Here is a 25,180-nt window from a genome sequence, read left to right on the forward strand (position 1 = left end):
GGCGGCAGCAGCAGAAGAGGTAGCAGGGGGAGCCTGAGTGACTTCCTTGGTTTTAAGGTGTTTACTCCACTGCAGTTCATGCTTTGCATGCAGGTGCCTGGTCATGCAGGTTGTGCTCAGGTTCAGAACGTTAATGCCTCGCTTCAGGCTCTGATGGCACAGCGTGCAAACCACTCGGGTCTTGTCGTCAGCACATTGTTTGAAGAAGTGCCATGCCAGGGAACTCCTTGAAGCTGCCTTTGGGGTGCTCGGTCCCAGATGGCGGCGGTCAGTAGCAGGCGGAGTCTCTTGGCGGCGGGTGTTCTGCTTTTGCCCACTGCTCCCTCTTTTGCTACGCTGTTGGCTCGGTCTCACCACTGCCTCTTCCTCCGAACTGTGAAAGTCAGTGGCACGACCTTCATTCCATGTGGGGTCTAGGACCTCATCGTCCCCTGCATCGTCTTCCACCCAGTCTTGATCCCTGACCTCCTGTTCAGTCTGCACACTGCAGAAAGACGCAGCAGTTGGCACCTGTGTTTCGTCATCATCAGAGACATGCTGAGGTGGTATTCCCATGTCCTCATCATCAGGAAACATAAGTGGTTGTGCGTCAGTGCATTCTATGTCTTTCACCGCTGGGGAAGGGCTAGGTGGATGCCCTTGGGAAACCCTGCCAGCGGAGTCTTCAAACAGCATAAGAGACTGCTGCATAACTTGAGGCTGAGACAGTTTCCCTGGTATGCATGGGGGTGATGTGACAGACTGATGGGGTTGGTTTTCAGGCGCCATCTGTGCGCTTTCTGCAGAAGACTGGGTGGGAGATAATGTGAACGTGCTGGATCCACTGTCGGCCACCCAATTGACTAATGCCTGTACCTGCTCAGGCCTTACCATCCTTAGAACGGCATTGGGCCCCACCATATATCGCTGTAAATTCTGGCGGCTACTGGGACCTGAGGTAGTTGGTACACTAGGACGTGTGGATGTGGCAGAACGGCCACGTCCTCTCCCAGCACCAGAGGGTCCACTAACACCACCACGACCATGTCCACGTCCGCGTCCCTTACTAGATGTTTTTCTCATTGTTATGGTTCACCACAACAACACATATATTATTTGGCCCAATGTATTGTATTCAAATTCAGCGGGATATAAATTTGAGGCCTAGTATTTAGGCGCTGGGTGACCGGTATGGATTTAGTGACAGAATTAGACTTGGAAATGCACAGAAGCGTGTGTGTGAAGTTATTCTGAATGACCCTATGTGCACCTTCAATATGATCTACCCTTTTAGGGATAGATTTCAAATAGCTCTGATATAGCAGAAACGACTAAATTATGAAATTGCTAAATTGGGAATTGTATTTCAACCCAGAACAAAAAATGTGCTTTGACGGACACTAAATAACTTTCCCAGCCACAACAGGACAGCGGTGGGTAACGAGAGATTTAGAGGGATTTAAATTTGAGGCCTAGTATTTAGGCGCTGGGTGACAGGTATGGGTTTAGTGACAGAATTAGATTTGGAAATGCACAGTAGCGGGTGTGTGAAGTTATTCTGAATGACCCTATGTGCACCTTGAATATTATATACCCTTTTAGGGATAGATTTCAAATAGCTCTGATATAGCAGAAACCACTAAATTATGAAATTGCTAAATTGGGAATTGTATTTCAACCCAGAACAAGAAATGTGCTTGAACGGACACTAAATAACTCGCCCAGCTACAGCACTAGGGACAGATTTAGCGGGATATAAATTTGAGGCCTAGTATTTAGGCGCTGGGTGACAGGTATGGTTTTAGTGCCAGAATTAGACTTGGAAATACACAGTAGCGGGTGTGTGTGAAGTTATTCTGAATGACCCAATGTGCACCTTGAATATTATATACCCTTTTAGGGATAGATTTCAAATAGCTCTGATATAGCAGAAACCACTAAATTATGAAATTGCTAAATTGGGAATTGTATTCCAACCCAGAACAAGAAATGTGCTTGAACGGACACTAAATAACTCGCCCAGCTACAGCACTAAGGACAGATTTAGCGGGATATAAATTTGAGGCCTAGTATTTAGGCGCTGGGTGACAGGTATGGGTTTAGTGCCAGAATTAGACTTGGAAATACACAGTAGCGGGTGTGTGTGAAGTTATTCTGAATGACCCAATGTGCACCTTGAATATTATATACCCTTTTAGGGATAGATTTCAAATAGCTCTGATATAGCAGAAACCACTAAATTATGAAATTGCTAAATTGGGAATTGTATTTCAACCCAGAACAAGAAATGTGCTTGAACGGACACTAAATAACTCGCCCAGCTACAGCACTAGGGACAGATTTAGCTGGATATAAATTTGAGGCCTAGTATTTAGGCGCTGGGTGACAGGTATGGGTTTAGTGCCAGAATTAGACTTGGAAATACACAGTAGCGGGTGTGTGTGAAGTTATTCTGAATGACCCAATGTGCACCTTGAATATTATATACCCTTTTAGGGATAGATTTCAAATAGCTCTGATATAGCAGAAACCACTAAATTATGAAATTGCTAAATTGGGAATTGTATTTCAACCCAGAACAAGAAATGTGCTTGAACGGACACTAAATAACTCGCCCAGCTACAGCACTAAGGACAGATTTAGCGGGATATAAATTTGAGGCCTAGTATTTAGGCGCTGGGTGACAGGTATGGGTTTAGTGCCAGAATTAGACTTGGAAATACACAGTAGCGGGTGTGTGTGAAGTTATTCTGAATGACCCAATGTGCACCTTGAATATTATATACCCTTTTAGGGATAGATTTCAAATAGCTCTGATATAGCAGAAACCACTAAATTATGAAATTGCTAAATTGGGAATTGTATTTCAACCCAGAACAAGAAATGTGCTTGAACGGACACTAAATAACTCGCCCAGCTACAGCACTAAGGACAGATTTAGCGGGATATAAATTTGAGGCCTAGTATTTAGGCGCTGGGTGACAGGTATGGGTTTAGTGCCAGAATTAGACTTGGAAATACACAGTAGCGGGTGTGTGTGAAGTTATTCTGAATGACCCAATGTGCACCTTGAATATTATATACCCTTTTAGGGATAGATTTCAAATAGCTCTGATATAGCAGAAACCACTAAATTATGAAATTGCTAAATTGGGAATTGTATTTCAACCCAGAACAAGAAATGTGCTTGAACGGACACTAAATAACTCGCCCAGCTACAGCACTAGGGACAGATTTAGCTGGATATAAATTTGAGGCCTAGTATTTAGGCGCTGGGTGACAGGTATGGGTTTAGTGCCAGAATTAGACTTGGAAATACACAGTAGCGGGTGTGTGTGAAGTTATTCTGAATGACCCAATGTGCACCTTGAATATTATATACCCTTTTAGGGATAGATTTCAAATAGCTCTGATATAGCAGAAACCACTAAATTATGAAATTGCTAAATTGGGAATTGTATTTCAACCCAGAACAAGAAATGTGCTTGAACGGACACTAAATAACTCGCCCAGCTACAGCACTAAGGACAGATTTAGCGGGATATAAATTTGAGGCCTAGTATTTAGGCGCTGGGTGACCGGTATGGATTTAGTGACAGAATTAGACTGGGATATGGCCAAAAAATAAACAGACTATTGCTGGTTAAATGCACTTGGTGTGACAGCTTCACCCTGATGTAGGCTTTAGCCAAAAAACAACCACACCATTGAGGGTTAAATGCACTTGGTGACAGGCGCAGCTTGCCCCTGATTTAGTATATGGCCAAAAAATGAACAGACTATTGCTGGTTAAATGCACTTGGTGTGACAGCTTCACCCTGATGTAGGCTTTAGCCAAAAAACAACCACACCATTGAGGGTTAAATGCACTTGGTGACAGGCGCAGCTTGCCCCTGATTTTGTATATGGCCAAAAAATGAACAGACTATTGCTGGTTAAATGCACTTGGTGTGACAGCTTCACCCTGATGTAGGCTTTAGCCAAAAAACAACCACACCATTGAGGGTTAAATGCACTTGGTCGCAGCTTGTGCTGGCGCACCACAAGACACAAAATGGCCGCCGATCACCCCAGAAAAATGTGACTGACAAACGGTCTGGGCAGCCTAAAAACAGTGAGCAATTGAGGATCAGCAGCTCAATGATCCACAGCTGCAGATCGATCAGTTAATCAAGTCCTTTGGAGGAGTTAATCTGCCTAATCTCGCCCTACTGTCGCAGCCGCAACCTCTCCCTACGCTAATCAGAGCAGAGTGACGGGCGGCGCTATGTGACTCCAGCTTAAATAGAGGCTGGGTCACATGGTGCTCTGGCCAATCACAGCCATGCCAATAGTAGGCATGGCTGTGATGGCCTCTTGGGGCAAGTAGTATGACGCTTGTTGATTGGCTGCTTTGCAGCCTTTCAAAAAGCGCCAAGAAAGCGTCACAAAAGCGCGAAGAAAGCGACGAACACCGAACCCGAACCCGGACTTTTACGAAAATGTCCGGGTTCGGGTCCGTGTCACGGACACCCCAAAATTCGGTACGAACCCGAACTATACAGTTCGAGTTCGCTCATCCCTAGTCTTAATACATTTCTCATTTATTTTCTCTAAAGCATTGTAGCATTTCAGAGTAAAGCATAGTTCTTTGAAATTAGCTGAGTTTCCTTTTTAACATAAGGAGCCCTGTAAGTAATTTTGCATTAGTACAATTTTTAAGCCTCATATTTTGATTAGGCTTAAAGAGTTCACATACAAAAGACTAAAATTGATGAAAATAGATGACTTGGTTTGGTTAAAGATAACAAAAATTTTAGCTGACCAGTGATAGACTCTTGTCATGTGGAAAGAAATCAGCCATGATTGTTTTTTTTAAATTTAATAATAAAACAAAAGTTATTTTACTCTTATAAAAGATTCATCACCCATAAACAATCTTTCTTTAAAAGAACCTTTTAAAAATAATAATAATAATCATCCACCCATTGCATAACATCGTTGAAAATTTATAGCCAGTTTGATCAACTGTATCAGCCAATATAGACTAAAATGTGTATGGAGGGCGACTAGATGATTGGTTGTTAAACAACTGTTCACCCATCAGCCTTCTTCTATCTACTGTGTGGGAAATCCAGCTATATAGAAGGTCTTTAGTGAATGAGTCACACTTATTATCCCACACATGTTGGAAAATATAACATTTTCTGATCTGGTGGCATGAAGAGGAAGTCTTAGAATGGCAAGATGTCTCACTCGTCACAGGTGGACTTCCCACCATGTGTGGCTGGATGAAGAATGATAAGCACTGTCATTTTATTCATTGTTCCTGGCCACCCACACAGACGTCACATATGTAAATAGTATCAGCGTAAATTAGCTCCTTACAGTTGTCCAACGTTTTAATCCCTTTGGCTTAGTATGTTTCTAAGTAGGACCACAAAAGAATGTTAAACTTGGATGTATAATTTTACCAAGCCATCATCATTCTGACTTTTAGGTAGGTGTCTGAAAACTATTTTTCATTCACCATTTTACTCTGCACTATTCTGGCTATGTGAGGCATTTTTATTCTGGGAGCTTCAAAGTCAAATGTGAGTGATAGTGATATAGCTGCATACCAATGAATGTCTTCGACAGATCGACCATTCCACAAGGAACTTTTGTGTAATATGTATAGGAAGGCTTTTATTATCATGTTTTAATTTAAAATAAATAATATGGATAAGTGGACTAAACTAATTACTCCAGAATGGGAGTGCTAACAAATAGCAATGCAAAATGTTGACTACACTTTTTAAAGTTACAGAAACTTTTTTTTAAAAGACCATATCCACATTTGAGAGAAATGTTTAATGTATATATAAGTATAATCTAAAAAAAAACTCTCTCCCTGCCTGGTGGGCTTAGCAGCTGAAGTAACACTGTTCTCCCTCAACTCAGGTTGAGCCCTTCTTCCTGCTGGTAATGACACTCATGCTTATAGGGTGCACATGCTTTCTCTGGCTCTTAAAAGGCCAGCTTGCACCTTGATTTTGCCCAATATTTAGGTTAACTGTGCAATAAGTACTAGTGTCCTGGAAAGGTGTGCCATTAGCTTGCTTGCTTGTTCTATGTACTGACTTCTGCCTGATTTCTGTATTTTACCCTTCGCTGCCAGACCTGACCTCAGCCTGTCTGCTCTAACCTGTCCCTACTAGAGTTTTGCAAGATCCTTTGGTGCTCCTCACTGGTGTCTCTTGATCCCTCTGGGTTAGAGGTCAATTAAACAGAGACTACTCCAATAGGTATTAGTTCCTCTATAGTGTTGAGCGCGAATATTCGAAAAGCACATTTTTATCTCAAATATTGCAATTTCGAGAATTCACAAATATTTAGAATATAGTGCTATATATTGATTTTTCGAATATCTGAAGTCATGATTCCTCCCTGCTTAAATTGCTTTTAGGCCAATAACTCATTGGCCCACAAGCAAGAAGCAGGGAGGAATCATGTGTTAAGTTGGAAAAAATGATGAATATTCGTGCTATATATTAGTTTTTGACCCACGTCTGTATTGATTGCGTAATATTCGCGATCATTACCTTGCCAATTTTCTAGTTAAAAACAAGAATGTAGAATATAGCGAATATTCGAATTTGCAAATATTCAATGAATATTATATAAAATATTCACAAAATATCCCAAATTCAAATATTGCCCCTCCCGCTCATCACTATTCCTCTACAACGGAATCAAAATCCATATGCAGAGGCTAAAGGATAAGATAACACCCTTAGGTGTAGTCCAAGCCAAATCTGTTCAAGTGACACAACGGATCCATATCTGCTTTGTTGCAGTACCTTATAGGAGGAACCAATCATATTTAAAGGTATCTTGCTGTGAATCAAGAGCAAAAATCTATTTGTACACCAATTTGGTCTCAATTACCACAATTGTAATTTTCTAATATGGAAAATGATCCTCTTACTGTTCAAAGGTAATACTCCTGCTGGATCAAGACTTCCTTTATTTGTGTTTTGATAGCTAAGAACAAGGAACAGTACTTTTAACTGATCAGCTCAACAAACATACATGCAAAATTCATATACATGTTGTAGCAAGACATATGGATTTTTATAGAACTATTAATTTATATCTGATGTTGCTTTTACTTTATGCATTAGGTCACTTTTCATGTAAGGACTCTATAGGCAAAGAACATCTGGTTGCTTCGTGTTCATGTTACAGAAGCTGCAACATAGTAGTTATAGGGCCCACCCATCTACTCCACTTTGCCCATCTCCCTGCTTGAAAATACAGTACTGCCCCTTAAAAGGTTATTGCAACATTTTTATATTAATGACCTATCCTCTGGATAGGCTATCAATATCTGATGGTAGTCTGGCACCCCGCACCTCTGCCAATCAGCTGTTTTAGGGTAGCTCAGGTGCTAAAATTATACAGCAGTGGACAAGAGTAGTAACTACAGTGGCTATTCCCATTCAATTCAATGGTAGCAGTGTTTCATTGGCCTTAGATGCATAGTTTCAGCTCCAACTTCCAACTCAATAGCTACTCTGAAGCAGTTGATCAGCAAGAGGGTGAGGGTGAGACCCTAGCCAATCACAGATTGATGGTATATCCTGAGGATATGCCATCAATATTAAAATCCTGGCACACCCCTTTAACCCTTCTTAACACGGGAATTCCTTTCTGTGAACAATAAAGCTAATTCTGCTTTGTCGTAATAGCACGGACTTGTCTCTCCTCCCAGTAATTACAACAGTCTTTCTTCTCCCCTAATAACAACTCCCAAAAGCTTCCAGAACTCTATACATTTTATTATTTCTGCCTGTAGCAGTTTGAGTGAATCGCTGCAAAATTTACAACCATTGTTACTGGATAGTCCCTATGTACTCTCTCTGCCCAACAGAAGTGGCCTATGGCCATTTATGTCAGGAGTTGATGGTAACTGGCACTCAGCACCCTTCTAACAGAAGTGTTCATATCTACAGGCCCTGAGTGCCTAATGGAAAATCTGTCTTGGAAGATCTGTCTTATTTAAAGTGGAAAGCATGCAAACACTTTCTGACACAGCAAACTTGTCCTTAAAAAAGAAGAACAAAAATCATGAATGAAAAAGAATCTGTTGAATCAGGTAGTTGTGTCCTCCTAGCCAAAACTGAAATTGTAACATTGTGGGCATCCCTGTAACGGGCACACCTTCTGCTTACTGCATAGGAAAAAGAAGGAATTTTTAGAAGGTGCCACCAGGCCAAAGACATCACACGCCCAGAAACTGGGGTTTCCTTCCAAGTATTTAAGCTTCGTCTGTTAAATAACTCTTTCCATTTTCACTTACTGCTTTGCGTCCAATGGCAGACACATGTTTTATGGAATTCCCATTCAGTTTATTCTTTTTTTTTCCCCAGAAGTTCATTCTTCTTTTAAATGGATGTCAGAAATGGTTATTACAGCCGATACAGACAGACATTATAGCAGAAAATGACTGTACAAACATGTGTAATGTCACTCTCCTTGAACGTTAAGGTTCTAAGCTGAACATATAAACACTTGTTCTCCATGTCAAAGAGATTTCTGACAAATTTAGCAAAAGAGAAATTGGATACATAAAGGAAGATTACGTGTCTGTAACTCTGTGCTACTGTATTTGCTGGTCTTACAAACCAAGCTCCTAAAAGGAAGGTGGATCAGCTGTTCAAACAAAGTTACTTCTGCTTTTGATGCCTTAGGGATACGACTTGTAGACACTTGTGGGACTAATCAAATTTTTACGCAATGTTCTCTAGAACAGTAGTAGAGAAGATGAGTCTTGGGAAACTGATGAAAGACTTTATACAAAGTATGGATAGGTTGTAAGCTTTTTTAATAGTAGTGTCTAAATCTCTCAGATACGCCCTACAGTAATTGCACGCAGTAGTTGAGCTATGACAAAGAAAACATGTAGTTCTGTACATTCGACTTGTAATTATTTCTTCCTTTTAATTAACTGTGTATGTTCATTTCATAAGTGGAAAACACATTTAGAACTTTCAAACTAGCTTAACTTCTTTCAGTGCAGCTTATGAGGCATGAGACCCAGGTGTTTGGTGCCAGGAGGGTGTCAACTAGCTACTCTGCCTTGGCCAAAATATTCAGCTACAGGGCTTAGGTCGAAAATGTATTCTTTCTCCAGGTAAAAAAAATGTCTTAGAAGCAGTATGTCTCTGTTTCTGTGTCTACGTTTGCTTTCACAGTTTAATGACGTTTATTGGTGTTACTGATGGAGTGTGTAATGTAGTTACTGACGGGAAAATCCTTAAAAATGTTTAACCCCGTGATTTTCTACTTTATTTCACACTCTTCAAGTATCCAAAGTCTCCAAAATCTTTCACACCTATATGTAAGGATGATGAATTCATGAAATAGTGCCACTCTTGCCTTTTGGCTTTGTCTGGTATTTTAGCTCATTTATGTAGCACTAACATATTTCATAGCGCTGTATAGAGATTACATGAAGATTCTTGGTGGAGTTTTATATAGATCGTTTACCAACGTGATACGATTTTGCTTAGATAACTTTGATAATAGTTTATAGGTTATCCACTTAAGTATTCATAGGCAAGTGAGGAGAGCCAATCATTGTTTTAACTGTACTGTATGACCTTGATTTTTCATGCTTGCACTTCAGAATTCTGGCTTTAAAAAGTTGCAATTCAAAAGATGCTATTCCAACTTTTTGTACTCACGCAAAAGTTTTGTAACCTTTTGCATTTTAGACCACTCACTCCACTTTTTTTAATGTGGGTGTGGTTAGCTATTTTAAAAGTGACTTCAAATATTCCCCTCATGATAAATCCCCTCCCCTTCCTATGTCTTCTTGATTATCTGTTTATAGGATGCCCATCATTTTCTTTTGCCAAGAAGACAAGGAATGCATATCCAAAGTAATCAGACTCAGGGAACCACATGGATGGTCCATTGCAGTCAATGGCTGTCAGGAGCCCGAAGGGTGCCGCTGCCCCTCTATTCTAGTCTATTACACCAACTTTTCCCCTGTCCACAAGATAAGGGATAAATGTCTGATTCGACCACTGCAACCCCCGCGAATCACTAAAATGGGAGATTTTATTAAACCATTTGAATGTAGCAGTGGCCACTCTTGCTCACTGCTGCCTCATTGAACTTCATGGGACTCCTGGAGATAGCTGAATACAAGGATTAAGCTATCTCTAGCAGCCCCATAGAGTTGAATGGAGCAACAGTGTGCATGTGTGCCCACCACTGCACTGAAACAGGAGAACATAGCCCCCTAAGCATGTGATCAGTGGGGGCCCCAAATAGCAAACCCCCATGGATCAATCATCAGATACTTATCCCCTATCCTGTGGATATGGGGGCAATATATTATAATGAGACAACCCCTTTAATACAGTCAGTATCTGTAACATATCTAAAGAATTTAATTCTGACCATTTTTCTTGATACAGTAGAGTCGAAATACATATTTCCATATTATTCCAATATGTTTTCATCCATAATTAAACTCTTCTGGTAAACATAATGTTGAGTTGTATAGTTTGCAAAGAGATATTTCCCAGCAAAAGAGAACTGTCTTACTAGTGCTACCTTTTTGAAGCAGCTCCTTGAATGAATCAAATTCTAACTTTTAAACAAGCCTTGGAACATGCCAAAGGAAAATAGCCAAGCCAAATATGCATCCAGAGACAGCTGTTTCAGTGTGTTTTCCCTTCATCAGTACAGAGTATTATTCTAGCTGGCTGAGTGAGATTCCTTGGATGCAGCTTAGGGGGGTACTAGCTCTCCTTAAGGAGACCAGCTATGTGTAGAGACTTAGTGGCAATGCTCTATGGTAAAATAATAGGCAAAGTAGCTCAGTGGTTAGCAATGGTGCCTTGCAGTGCTGAGGTACTGGATTAGAATCTGACCAAGGACAGCATTTGTATGTCCTCACAGTGTCTTTATGGGTTTCCTGCGGGTAGTCCAGTTTCCTCTCACACTCCACATACATAATAATAGGGAACTTAGATTGTGAGCCCTATTGGGGACAGGTTGATGCTAATGTCTGTAAAGCGCTATGGAATATGTGAGTGCTATAGACATTATTATGCTTGTACAAGCAAGGCAGCAGTGGGGATAATAAATAAAGAGGTGTTTCCCATGGAAAACTGTCTCTCTAGCTCCACCTTTTGGAAGTGCCTCCCTATGAGTTAAAGCTGTGGGACATGACAAGATAAAATCACTAAGCGCTAGTTAGATGCTTCTCTCCTCCTGGTAGATACTTACTGTATTTGCATATTATTTTTCCAAGGATAATTGCCACTAAGTCTCCATACACAACTGGCATCCTTAAGGAGAGCCCTTACCATACCCCCCCAAGCTGCATCCAAAGCATCTCACTCAGCCAGCCAGCATTCTACTCTTCTACTCTTCACTGATGAAGGACAAGTGCCCTGAAACAGCTGTCTGTAAGTCAGACTAAGACTAATAGGGAGCCACTTCCAAAAGGTGACACTAGTGAAGTGATTCTCTTTTTCTGGGAGACGCCTCTTTTGGTATAGTTTGATATGAATGTATTTAAATAGCCCAAAATCACATGGGTAGGAGAAATCATGGAAGCTATAGAACAAAATTGTGCAGGAAATGTCATCCTCTTGGTAAGTAGCCTTTAGAGACTTATTTACTATTGACTTTAGGGGAAGAAACTGAAAGACAGAGAAGGAAGGATGAAGTAAGTAATAAAAGAAGGGGAGAAGCTAAAGGTAGACCAACAGTTGATACAAGATATACTGCACAAGGTATTTCTGAGCAACTCTGCATGATTTCTTCACTCTGGAACTATACAGTTAAGCTATTGATGAACCATATATACTATCTATTGTCTTGTAGAGTTGTCCATGCCTACTTGCCAGAGTGGAGGGAAAAGGCTTAATTTTATTGGCCTCTTAATGGCCTACTTTTTCTGCTTTGTGAGAATCCTGGGCAAGTAGGTCAGGAAATCCCTGCACCCAATCTGCAGCATTGTTCTCGTTGCCATCAGAAAATATCCTCAGACTAGAGCTATCAGTTGGTTGATGCTCATACAGCAGTTGAACAAGCAATGATCTGGTGAATGATTGTGATAAACTTTAGACAAATGTGTATGGTCACCTTAACACTGCAGCAGTTCCAATCACATATAGTCATTAAGATTTATACTATAGACCAGTGAGGTCCAACCTGTGGATCTCCAGTTGTTGCAAAACTATAGTGACTGCGATATACACGTTTTACAACAGCTGGAGAACCATAGGTTGGGGACCTATATTATAGATTATTATAAATTAGGTTAGTAGGAAAACTATTTTTTAACACTCCTCAATAATTTAATTGGACTTCAGTTTTTCATGACACAAAATTCACTGCATTATTGCAAAATTCTAGTAAAACTGAACATTTCACAGCCACTGGGTGGACACATATAGACACATATAGCATAAACAACTCCCAACGAAATATTGCTAAATCATTTTGTTCTTTCATTGCCATTTTGCATCAATTCATTCTAGAATATGTTGAACTAAAAGGAAATGTAAGAATGACAACTCTATAAATGGTGTACTTTCATGTCTGACAGTCTCATTGCTAGTAAAACACTTTCTACCAACCACAGTATTTTTAACTGGGTTGTCAGGAACACATGCCGGGCAATTAATCAATCTTACTTAACTTAGGTCTTTATCTTAAAACACTGAACTAAACACAGAAAAGTGGAAATTAGGGGTGACATTACCAGACTATAGCTTTCTATCTTCCTACCTGAGACATCAACCATGATTATTTTTTGGAATAGAAGTAGTCAGAGAATGTCTTTAGAAGGACACACTACTGACATGTTGATTTTAATACATACCTGTTTTCCTAATCAAATGATAGTTGTGAGACACATTATTATTAGTACAACTCTGCCTTGTGCCATTCCTCTGTTATTCCACCTGGAGAGTCATGAATAAATTGTCCACTGGATCTTACTGCTCCACTTGTCAAAGGGCGTGTCCCTACACAGCCTGGCAATGGTTGGGCAGTCTCAGAGGGTGTAAGGATGCACCTTCAACTGGTAAAACCCAGTTGTTCTCATATTCAAAAATTTCTAGAAGAAATAATAGCTCAACCCAAGAGTTGTAAGAAAAGATGCTCCAGAATTATTGTATGATGGGGAATGCAAGTATTTACTCACACAGGAGAGCGAACAGGTCATTTTTCAAATCAGTAATGTAAAGAATTGATAATTTTTCCTTTACTTAATACACTTGATAGACTTTTCTTCATGTTTTGTTGCCTTAGCCCTGTTTTTAAATACTCTGGGTAAAATAGTGGCTTGTTGATACCTCCCTTGCTACCCAGCCCCTGAGGCACATGCCATGCCAGTCCCCTCCTTTTAGTTACACCCCTGCTTAAAACTTTTGTGTACAATGCTCCCAAACCAAAGGTGTTTTATGATAAAACAGTAAAGAAACAAAACTGAAGTTCCTATATACATAATGCTGGATCAGTTTTCCCAGAGTTGTTATACATTTTTTCACCCATTACAATCATCCCATAACTACATACTGTGGCTTAGGTAGAGTGGCTATTTGGCACTCTTGATACCCAGCATCCAGGATGTCCTGCCAGCCTCCTACTAGATACACCCATGCTTTGCAGAAACATTTTTACTTCTCAAATTTTTCTTTAGACCAATCAACCAGATTGCCATTAAACTGCATGCAACTCATAATTTTTATTAAACAAAACTGAACAAAATTTTACTCATGCATGCATGCAAAAGATGAATCACAGAAAAGTTTTAGTGAGATACCTCCAGAACTTTAGTCACATGGCATGAAAGAAGAAGAGGCTTCATATATGATAGTAATAGTAAAGAACATTGAGCTGTAGTCTAGATGAGAAACGAAGGTCACTGACCAGCCAGCTATTAACAGTAGAAGCAACACTGCAACTGAATCACTCAGAAAAGTGGACCACAAGGAGAGCATTCCAAAAATAAGTTTGAATGAGCGAATGATGCATGACGTTCAGAAAGGTCTGCCCGTGGTGCTCTGCTCATTGCTGCCTTGCTTGTACAAGCATAATAATGTCTATTTTCATTGAGTTTTATAGCTTCCACAGGATATCAAAGACTAAATAATCCCATTCTGTATACAGTCATTATTAAGCTTTGTAGAAACATTTTGTACAGTCACAGTGAGAAAAGTTTATACCAGGTCCATGACAGCAGCAGAGAAACACTGCTTACCAAAGACTCTAAGATCAGAGTTCCCCACTTTGAAACTACTTAATATATAGTAACTGAACTTTTATTCAAAAATATACTTGGAGGGCACAAAGATCTCTCCACATGCGCTAGGGCAAAAGAAAAATTCTCATAGAACAAAGCATCAAACTGCTTTTTGAAATGTCATGTCAGTGAATGGAGCTCAAACAAGCCACTGGAGACCTACAGAGCATCAGCTCACTTCTTAACACATTTCAGATGGTTGACATAACTTTTTATGTAGGAAACAGAACAAAAAGTAATTAGCCATATTTGTACTGACTAGCCCATGAACCACCCTGGAATTAAAGTTCAATGATGGAGAGGGTGAGTGAAGAGATTTCATTTGGAAAATGTCATTCACGTACACCCAATTATGCCAATGCCATTTATCAACTACACTCCCTAGTGAGACTGATCTCTTTATCTAAATGCCAGCCTTGGAAGAGGCATTAGTGCCACCCTCCTGTTTCAGTAAAAGGCTTTCTGGTGAGCATACAACTAAGGAATAATGTTCTTCTCTTAAAGCTTAAGTCAAGCTGTTTTAATTAAACTTATTTCCACAAGACTTTAAGCACACCACAGACATGTCACAGGTATGTATTATACAACATCACAATAGAAAAGAAAGCGGAAAATGCAGCTGCGCAAGTTTAAGACATGAATTTTCCGTTGTTTATGGATTCTATAATAATAGCTTGCTTTAATTGATATGTAGGTAGACGAAAAGAATTACATTAATCCGTAAAACATGCAGAAATGAACAAAAAAGACAGAAAATATTCCATAAATATTCAATATTACAATATAACCAAAAATAAAAAACGAATCGTTTAAAAAATATTGTACTTTTTGTCTAGATTTTTTAGGAGAAAAGATTGAATAAATGATAATTTTTATATATATATATATATATATATATATAAAAAGCATTTCTGTGAATGATATAAAAGACTTACCTTGAAACCTGTAAGATGTTAGGTCCTACTCAGCACAGCCATTAGATGAATGCAGGAGGGAAGCCCAGTTTATCTCCTACTGCTCTGATAAAAAGTTTGGTACAGGAGTAAGGTGCTTGAATGAGTGAGATGCTGGGTAGGAAGAGGCTTGAGTGCTGAGCACATGCAGTCAGCTCAAGCTTTATATAGTTAGGCTGCCAGTCCTAGTGCGTCGTTCATTGCTTTGTAATGGGATGCCTTAAGGCAGGCTTTCCTTTCTTTATTAAAGGAACAGCTTCTAGTTGGAGCTGCTCAAGCTTTCTAGTGTGGGACAGACATGCAAAAGGTATTTGCAGCTTACCATGTAAGGATACATCAAATGAAGTTTCATTTAAGAAATGTAAATGACTCAGCTGTGGAATAGTGACACAGGGAAGAAATACATTTTCTTGATCAAATCACTAAGGCATTTTGCATCTGTTAGAGTTTTTGTGTGTTTTCCTGAAATCCCCCCCCCCCCCCTTTTCTTTGTTCCTGTAATCATTTATGATATTCTTTATGCCCTACTATGAAATCATCCAGGGAAAAAAAGTTTGTCTTGGAATGAGAGGACAGCTGCTATGTTCTGCATTTATACCCCACACCTTTTTAGAACCAATTTCCAAAATGGTTTGACATGATATAAAGTATAGTAAACTTTGGTAGGTAGTTAATCTTCTCTGGCTTCTTTATATAAGGCATACAATTTTTTTGGACCGCTTTGTAAACTTTTAATTGGCATTCCATTGGTTCTGTATACAGTACATAGTCCCTACTTACTAACGTAATGCAAGGACAGATGGGTTCTTGCTGGCGCTCTCTCTCTCTCTCTCGAGCAATACAGAGTCAATGATGTGCAGTCGTGTAATGTCTGATTGTTACCCCTTTTACTCATTGTCTCACAATCTGTTCTCCATGGATGTTTTACCAGTAGCAGTGGGAGTGTCGGAGCTACTATTCATCCCTTTGTCTGACATTGGTAATACCTAGAGTATGCTTACATTGTTTTCTTTGATGGAGTTCAAGCTGAAAACTCAACATAGACAAACTATTAGTGTATATCACTTAACAGAGAAAATCTCTTGTGCAAAATTTTCTGTATGATTACTTTGTAGAATTTGGCAGATATGCTGTAGCCAGTGAAAACCTCAACCATCTGGCTTTCATAGAACGAACAGCAGGACAGGCTGAGACATATAGTTCTATGAAGAGCTGCCCTTCCATTCTTTTACCACATAGCAGATCATTAAATATATATAACAATTTGAACCAATATTAATCAATATTAATACTGCCCAATAATATATCCTAAGCCCCTAGGGGCTTCCACAGGATGATATGGGGACAATAACCAGTCAGGTCAATGACATATAGAGTATTTTTGCTCCATAACTTATTATTATTTATTACTAAAGCGACATTCATTCGCTGTACATATCAGGGTATACATACATAATACAAACAATTGCACTAAGCATGAACAAGACAAGTTACAAACTGGTAAAGAAGAGAGAGGACCCTGCCCATGAGGGCTTACAATCTAAATGCATGTTTCCCCCAAAAAATTGTGGTAAAAATGGCAGTGCATCTTATGAAGCAAATACTAACGAGTGCCTCCATTATGGAAGTGCTCATTAGTACACAGTAGGATCAAGGAGCAGCGAATATAGCCCACCCTGTGCTGGCTGTACTGACCATTGCCTGGTCTTCTGGCTTCGATGTGCAGCACTACGTGCAATGTTAGGACATTGTGCACGTAAGCGCACTTTTGTGACCTGATGCTGTGCGATGTCGGGTCACAGTGCAGGTCTGCAGGAAGAGCACACTGGATCTTCCAAGTGATGGCTCCATCTAAAGCAGGAGCAGTAAGTCTTTTTATTTATTTTATGTCTGATCTGATGTCTGATGAAGGTACATAACTTTTACTGTCCACTGGGTAAACCTTCTGACAGCTGTCAAGCATGCAACCCGTGGCACCCGTGTGGATTTGGTGTTATCGCCATGGATTGCATGCAGGCCTGCCTCTTCTCCTCCTCCTCCTACTCCATCCTCTGTCTCCTCCTTGGCTGACTCCTCCTTTTCCACTGTTACCACCTCTTCCGCTGCACCCCCCAAGCTCCCCAGAACCTACAGTTTTTGACGTGCCAGGTGAGACGTTGCCATGATGTACTGCAGCTGTTGTGCCTGGAAACTGAGAGCCACACCGGTCCTGCACTGCTTTCAGCTCTGCGGTCACAGACCGATCAGTGGCTAACCCCGCTCAATTTGACAGTTGGTAAAGTGGTGTGCGACAACGGTGCCAATCTGCTGAGCGTGCTGAAACAGGGCAAATTACACATGTGCCGTGCATAGCACATGTCCTGAACTTAGTCGTGCAGCGATTCGTTGCCAAATACCCCGGGATTTAGGACATCTTGCGGCAGGCCAGGAAAATCTTTGGCCATTTTAGAAGATCTTACACAGCCATGGCTCGCTTTGCTGACATTCAGAAACGACACCACCTGCCCATCAGACGTCTGATTTGTGACAGCCCGACGTGCTGGAACTCTACCTTGTATATGATTGATAGGCTTCTCCAGCAGCAAAGTGCCGTTAACGACCACCTGTATGGACTCTGCAGCAGGACAGGTTCTGGGGAGCTTGGTTTCTTTTCACCAGCGCCAGTGGCTGCCCATGTGCAACGCATAAAGACTTCTGTGGCCATTTGATGAGATCACCAAACTGGTCTGTCGCAGCTATGGCACCATCAGTGACATCGTACCTTACGCCTTCTTTCTGGAGCGTGCATTGCGTTGTATCTTTGATCAAGCCGTCGAGCAGGAGCTGGAAGATCAGGAAGTCACAATGGTGGTGTACAGTCCTGATGATCAAAAGTTTAAGACCACTTGAAAAATGGCAAAAAATCATATTTAGCATGGCTGGATGTTAACAAGGTTCCAAATAGAGCTTCAACATGCAACAAGAAGAAATAGGAGTGAGACAAAACATTTTTTGAGAATTCAATTTAATGAAAACAACGAATAAACTGAAACAGGCTGTTTTTCAGCTGATCAAAAGTTTAGGACCACACTACCAAAAAAAAAACTAACCCCCCTCCCCCCAAAACAGAAATCCAACTTCCAAACATGAACTCAGTAAAGAATAGCTCCACCGTTATTGTTTATCACTTCAAAAATTTGTTTCAGCATGCTTGATGCAAGCTTTTTTCATGAGGTGAGTGGGAACATTTCTCCAAGTGGTGAAGACAGCCACACGAAGGCCATCTACTGTCTGGAACTGTTGTTCATTTTTGTAAACTTCCCTTGCCATCCATCCCCAAATGTCCTCAATTAGATTTAGATCAGGGGAACAAGCAGGATGGGCCAAAATAGTCATGTTATTCTCCTGGAAGAAGTCCCTTGTCCTGCGGGCATTGTGTACTGTAGCATTGTCCTGTTGGAAAACCCAGTCGTTACCACACAGACGAGGGCCCTCAGTCATGAGGAATGCTCTCTGCAACATCAGGACATAGCCAGCGGCCGTTTGACGCCCCTGCACTTCCTGAGGCTCCATTGTTCCACTGAACGAAAAAGCACCCAGACCGATTATGGCGCCCCCTCCACTGTGGCGCGTAGAAAACATCTCAGGTGGAATCTGCTTGTCATGCCAGTAAAGTTGGAAACTATCAGGACCATCAAGGTAAAAAAAATTCTCATCAGAGAATAAAACTTTCTTCCACCTTTGAATGTCCCATGTTTGGTGCTCTCTTGCAAAGTCCAAACAAGCAGTACTGTGGCGTTTAAGGAGACGAGGTCTTTGAAGATGTTTTTTGTTTTTGAAGCCCTTCAGTCTCAGATGCCGTCTGATGGTTATTGGGCTGCAGTCAGCACCAGTAAGGGTCCTAATTTGGGTTGAGGATCGTCCAGTGTCTTGACGGACAGTCAATTGGATCCTCTGGCTCAGTGCTGATAAACATTTTTGGGGTCTTCCACTTAACCTTTTTGTTCCATAACCCTCAGGATCATTTAAGAGAAATTCCAAATGACTGTCCTACTGCGTCCCACCTCAGCAACGATGGCGCGCTGTGAGAGACCCTGCTTTCGCAGTTTAACAACCTGACCACGTTCAAAAAGGGAGTTTTTTTTGCCTTTGCCATCACAACGTGTGACTACCTGACAGAAAATGACAATGAATCCACATCTTTGCACAGATTTTGCCTTTTAAAGGCATGTGGTCCTAAAATTTGGATGAGCTGAAAAACAGTCTGTTTCAGTTTTTCGTTATTTTCAATTAATTGACTGCTCAAATCTTCTTGTTGCATGTTAAAGCTCTACTTAGAACCTTGTTAAGATCCAAGAATGTAAAATATAATTTTTTGCCATTTTTTTTATTTTTATTTTTTCAATAATGTAATGGGGGCCACAGCGGTGCAACAGAGCGGCGCCCAGAAATAATAGCAAGTGCAGGGACATCCCCCATGTATGCCCTACATGTCCTGCTACTTAGTTAATAAAGTATGGACCCATGAAAGGTCCTCCAGTGGCCAGCGGGGCTCAAGAGGCAGTTGCCTTGGGCCCTCCATGAGCAACTGGGTCCGGGGCAGCTGCCCCTTTTGCCCCGCGTTAAAGATGACCCATGTTTGTGCCCTACAAGATTTTCGTTTGACTCCAACAATTAGAATTTAGTTAGCAGATTGTGTTTTTGTATTTTTTTGTATTTTGAGTATGATGTACATTTTATAAAAGCAGACATACTAGTTCTCAGTTCAATATTTACACTACATGGACTTAGTCAATATATTATATCAGTAATGTTTGGCCTGGATCATGACAATCGAAATCCTAAAATATGTTATGCTTAGATCTATTTTCTCAGCTCCAACAGTTATTCAGTCCATCTGACTGTCATCATTACTTAATAAAAGGAAAGAAGAGAATTAAAGGGATTGTTTAGCAGTATAACTTTTTTTTACGTATGGTTCAGTGTAGGTTACAAAAAAGAAGCCTTTGTCACTTTCACTGGTCCATATTCTATACGCAGAAAATGCCTGTAAAGGCTAATCAGTGACTAAGATGAATCTCTAAGCATTTTTTGTATGTTGACGTGGGAGCAGGAAAGAGAGAACAGCAGGGATGGGAAAGCAGTTACCTGTTATATAATAAATATATTGCTGATCTTTTGTATACCGGTATATTTGCTTTATATAAACTATCGAGTCATATATATTAGAGCTGAGTGGGTTTCTTGATATTAGTTTCACATCCTATTCTTTGAATTTAGATTTATGTCCCAATTGAGTCTACACAAATCAAAGTTGCTCCAATTGCCCAGAAAATATGCATATAATACCCTCTAGTCTTCTAGGACTTTTATGAAAATATGTTTTCTCGTTTTGTAATTATTTTTTACAAATTCTTACATTCCCCTTGCATTTACATCTCCCTAAGCTCTTGAACACAATGACAGCAATAGCAAATAATGTCAGAGTCTCACCGACATAAATAGCTAGCGGTAAATGCATGTTTCACGGTGTTAACAAATAAGGTGTTATGCTTTTTCATATTATAAAGCTTCCCAAAATTGTCTCTTATTCGGGGTAGATGGTGTCCAAACACATAGGGCCAGATTTATCATGACTCTGACAGCTCACTCCACTTTCACATATGGCTAAAGTCAGTTTTAGCCAAGTCAGATTTATGAACGGCCCTTTAAGACTGTAATAAATCTGGTTTGACGGTAGCAGTTTATCAGTCAGTAAGTAAGCAGCTTTACAAAAGTCGCACATCTTTATGAAAAAATCGAACGTCTTTACGAAAAATTCGCATGTTCTATTAAAAAGTCTCATAAGATAAGCATGGTCCTCACTGGAGTGAAATTGCGCATTTTTTTGCGACTTTTTTGCGACTTTTTAAATAGTCGCAATAGTAAATCTGTCTAGAGATTAATTTACATAATAAAACACGCCCACTTTCAGTTTTAGTGATTGCGCAAAAATTTGCAACTTTTTCACTCCATTATTTTGACTTGAGCTAATGATAAATCTGGCCCATAGAGTGTTATGAGAAGAAGACAGTAGCTTGTTGTGAGCAAGCATCCAAAAATTCTGGCTTAATGGGGCAGAATGCCTGCTCATATTTCTGTAAACACAAATGTTAATTATCACAAGAATAAGTGGGTTGTTCTGAGCAAATTGGGAAAATTCTCCCTTTTAATTGGGAGCGTTAGCAGTACAATGTGGATGTGGAAGGGATAAGGTAATAGTGGCATGTGGCTGCAACAGAAGCAGCACACAGGATTGTGGTAGTAGTAGTTGTAGTGACAACTGTGTGGTGGTAATGGTAGTGGCAGTGCAAGTAATGAAAGTGACAGTAGGGGACTAGCAGAAGGAATAGCAGCTGTGGAGGTGGCAGTAATGGCAACAGCAGTCGTATGGCATGGATCATGATAGTATGCAGACAGTTAGTGACAGTATCATGATGCTGGCAGCAGCAATATGGTACAGAACATGATGGTAGGCAGGCAGACAATGGCTGTGGCATGATGGGGTACCATCAGCGAGGCAGATCTATTCATAGGCCTCAGCTGAAGAGTGTGAAAATCATCACAGATCCATGTCTCATTCATTTTGATAAAAGTAATGTTTTGGACACTGGTGGAGGACACATTGGTCCGTTTGGGTGTCACAACGATTCAGAAGTGGAAGTGTGCCACATCTAGTCTATTTTTAATCAAGCCTGCCTATCCAAAAGTCATAGTGATGGCTTGTGGAAGAATACGACCCAGAAGATAAAAATTTGGGTCAAGGTGCGGAAGTGCACCACATACAATCAGGTCCATAAACATTGGGACATTAAAAAAAAAATTGGGCTCTATACAACACAACAATGGATTTGAAATGAAACAAACAAGATGTGCTTTAACTGCAGACTGTCCGCTTTAATTTGAGGGTATTTACATAAATTAAATCAGGTGAACGGTGTAGGAATTACAACAGTTTGCATATGTGCCTCCCACTTGTTAAGGGACCAAAAGTAATGAAAGAGAATAATAATCATAAATCAAACTTTCACTTTTGAATACTTGGTTGCAAATCATTTGCAGTCAATTACAACCTGAAGTCTGGAATACATAGACATCACCAGACACTGGGTTGCATCCCTGGTGATGCTCTGCCAAGCCTCTACTGCAGCTGTCTTCAGTTACTGCTTGTTCTTGGGGCATTTTCCCTTCAGTTTTGTCTTCAGCAAGTGAAATGCATGCTCAATCGAATGCATAACATTCCACTTCTTTCCCTTAAAAAACTCTTTGGTTGCTTTTGCAGTATGCTTTGGGTCATTGTCCATCTGCACTGTGAAGCGCCGTCCAATAAATTCTGAAGCATTTGGCTGAATATGAGCAGATAATATTGCCAAAACACTTCAGAATTCATCCTGCTGCTTTTGTCATCAGTCACATCATCAATAAATATAAGAGAACCAGTTCCATTGGCAGCCATACATGCCCACGCCATGACACTACCACCACCATGCTTCACTGATGAGGTGGTATGCTTAGGATCATGAGCAGTTCCTTTCATTATCCATACTGTTCTCTTCCCATCACTCTGGTACAAGTTGATCTTGGTCTTATCTGTCCATAGGATGTTGTTCCAGAACTGTGAAGGTTTTTTTTAGATGTTGTTTGGCAAACTCTAATTTGGCCTTCCTGTTTTTGAGGCTCACTAATAATTTACATCTTGCAGTGAACCCTCTGTATTCACTCTGGCGAAGTCTTCTCCTGATTGTTGACTTTGACACACATACACCTACCTCCTGAAGAATGTTCTTGATCTGGCCAACTGTTGTGAAGGGTGTTTTCTTCACCAGGGAAATAATTATTTGTTGTTTTCCATGGTCTTCCTGTTTTTTTGGTGTTGCTGAGCTCACTGGTGCGTTCCTTCTTTTTAAGAATGTTCCAAACAGTTGTTTTGGCCAGGCCTAATATCTCTCTGATAGGTTTGTTTAGTTTTTTCAGCCTAATGATGGCTTGCTTCACTGATAGTGACAGCTCTTTGGATCTCATCTTGAGAGTTGACAGCAACAGATTCCAAATGCAAATAGCACACTTGAAATTAACTCTGGACCTTTTATCTGCTAATTGTAATTGGGATAATGAGGGAATAACACACACCTGACCATGGAGCAGCTGAGAATCCAACAGTCCCATTTCTTTTGGTCCCTTAATAAGTGGGAGGCACATATGCAAACTGTTGTAATTCCTACACCGTTCACCTTATTTGGATGTAAATACCCTCAAATTAAAGCCGACAGTCTGCAGTTAAAGCACATCTTGTTAGTTTCATTTCAAATCCATTCTGGTGGTATATAGAGCCAAAAATGTTAGAATTGTGTCGATGTCCCAATATTTATGGACCTGGCTGTATGTGGAATAATAAGGCAATTTTTACTCATGCCTGCCTGAGCAGAAGTCCAACAAACGGCATGTGACAAAATACAGTCCCAAAAAAAAAAAATTTTGGTAAAGGCACGCAACTGCAAAGCCAGCAACTTGGCCAGGTTAAAGTTCAGCTTGTTTACAACCAGGTTGCTGAGCTCGTAGAATTGTTTTCTGGCCACATATTTCATTATTTATCACTGACCACAGAGAAGAGGAGGAAGAGTCTGATAATGACTACTAGAGAACAGAATTAAAATTGGGTGAAGGAGCGGAAGTGTGCCACATTTACCACAACTAGGTCGTACTGTAGCAACTGCACCTCCAGCAACTTAGCCAGGTGGAGGTTCAGCATTCACAAAAGCTAATTTCTGGTCAAGAATAGTTTGCTCATGGCCACACATCCCATTATGAATGTCTCACGATGGAGTGGATAACAAGGAAGAGGTGGAGTCTGAGCAGGAGAAGAATCAGCTGATGATGATGACAAGAACACTGTACTGCTTGGGGATGCGGCTGGTTGCCACATAGAAAACTATGAGAAGGAGGGCACATTTGTTCTGATTCCAAATGCTGCCCAGTTTTATTTTCACACTGGATTCGGTCATGCCGCCTCATGTTCTATAGTAGAGTCCTGGTACCTATGATTGTGTGTAAATGCCCGTAGCTTATTTTAATCTTGCAGATCTTGCACATAGCTGTGAATTTGTGTGCTTGCTTTGTGGAGAAAAACTGCCATAAGGGAGCTGCTTGAACAGAGCTAGAGGCAGCCGAGCTTGTCCTAGGTCTGGCACGTTTGGAGCCAGCTCCGTCATTATCAGTGGCATCACCAGTTCCCGACCAGACCACAGTAGAAGTAGATCTGGCTCTGCAAGTTTTTTTGGGAGGTTCTGGCTGTACTTTGCATCTGCTATTTATTGCTGTCGCTTCCACCAGCCTCCTCCTCTGATGTAATCTCATCCTCAGCAACCAGATACAGCTCCCAGGTCCTGTCCAAAACACAATCATCATCATAGTCCTCACCCTCCCTGCCACTTTGATCAGACTGTGATACGCCATTATGGGTTCCTTGGCCCACCTCCCTATCCCCTGCTCTGTATTTGCCCTGACTGCCACTCTTGCTACAATTTATCCTATCACCACCACAGTGGCTACAAGTGTCACTATTACTACTGGCTGGATGGCTGGTGCTGCTACTACCAACATTCTGACTATGGGAGAACAAGGCATGGGTCTTTAATTTTGCACTCTTCCATTTTCCAGACATTTTATTATGAGACCTATGAAAAGTCACAGGTTTGGTACAAACTGATTATTAAATAATACTAGCAACATTGCAAGTTTTTTTTCCCTGTAATTTAAAGAACGGGGGAATTAAATGTCTGGAATTTCTCCCCTTTTACAAGCACACTGTCTACTGGTATTGACAATTTTCAATGGTAATAATGCAATTTGTGTAGTAAAACATGTTTAAACTACACACTCTGAAGAAGTAATACTGGCCCTTTACTAAATCACTTGTGTGACAATGCAATTT

General features: G+C 40.6%; 1 protein-coding gene across 2 annotated transcripts in view; it reads right to left on the reverse strand.

The window, feature by feature from the left end:
• The window catches only part of TNC (tenascin C), a 120,526-nt gene extending 105,063 nt beyond the window's left edge, over window positions 1–15,463 (reverse strand). Inside the window, exon 1 of one of the 2 annotated variants that reach the window (XM_044305418.1) lies at window positions 15,214–15,463. The gene's annotated coding sequence lies outside the window, so the exon portion shown is untranslated. The remainder of the gene's footprint in view (window positions 1–15,213) is intronic. The other variant, XM_044305419.1, reaches the window with a different exon arrangement.
• Between the last annotated feature and the right edge of the window lie 9,717 nt (window positions 15,464–25,180).

Source organism: Bufo gargarizans, chromosome 9 (genome assembly GCF_014858855.1).
Source record: "Bufo gargarizans isolate SCDJY-AF-19 chromosome 9, ASM1485885v1, whole genome shotgun sequence".
In the NCBI taxonomy this organism is placed as follows: Eukaryota; Metazoa; Chordata; class Amphibia; order Anura; family Bufonidae; genus Bufo; species Bufo gargarizans.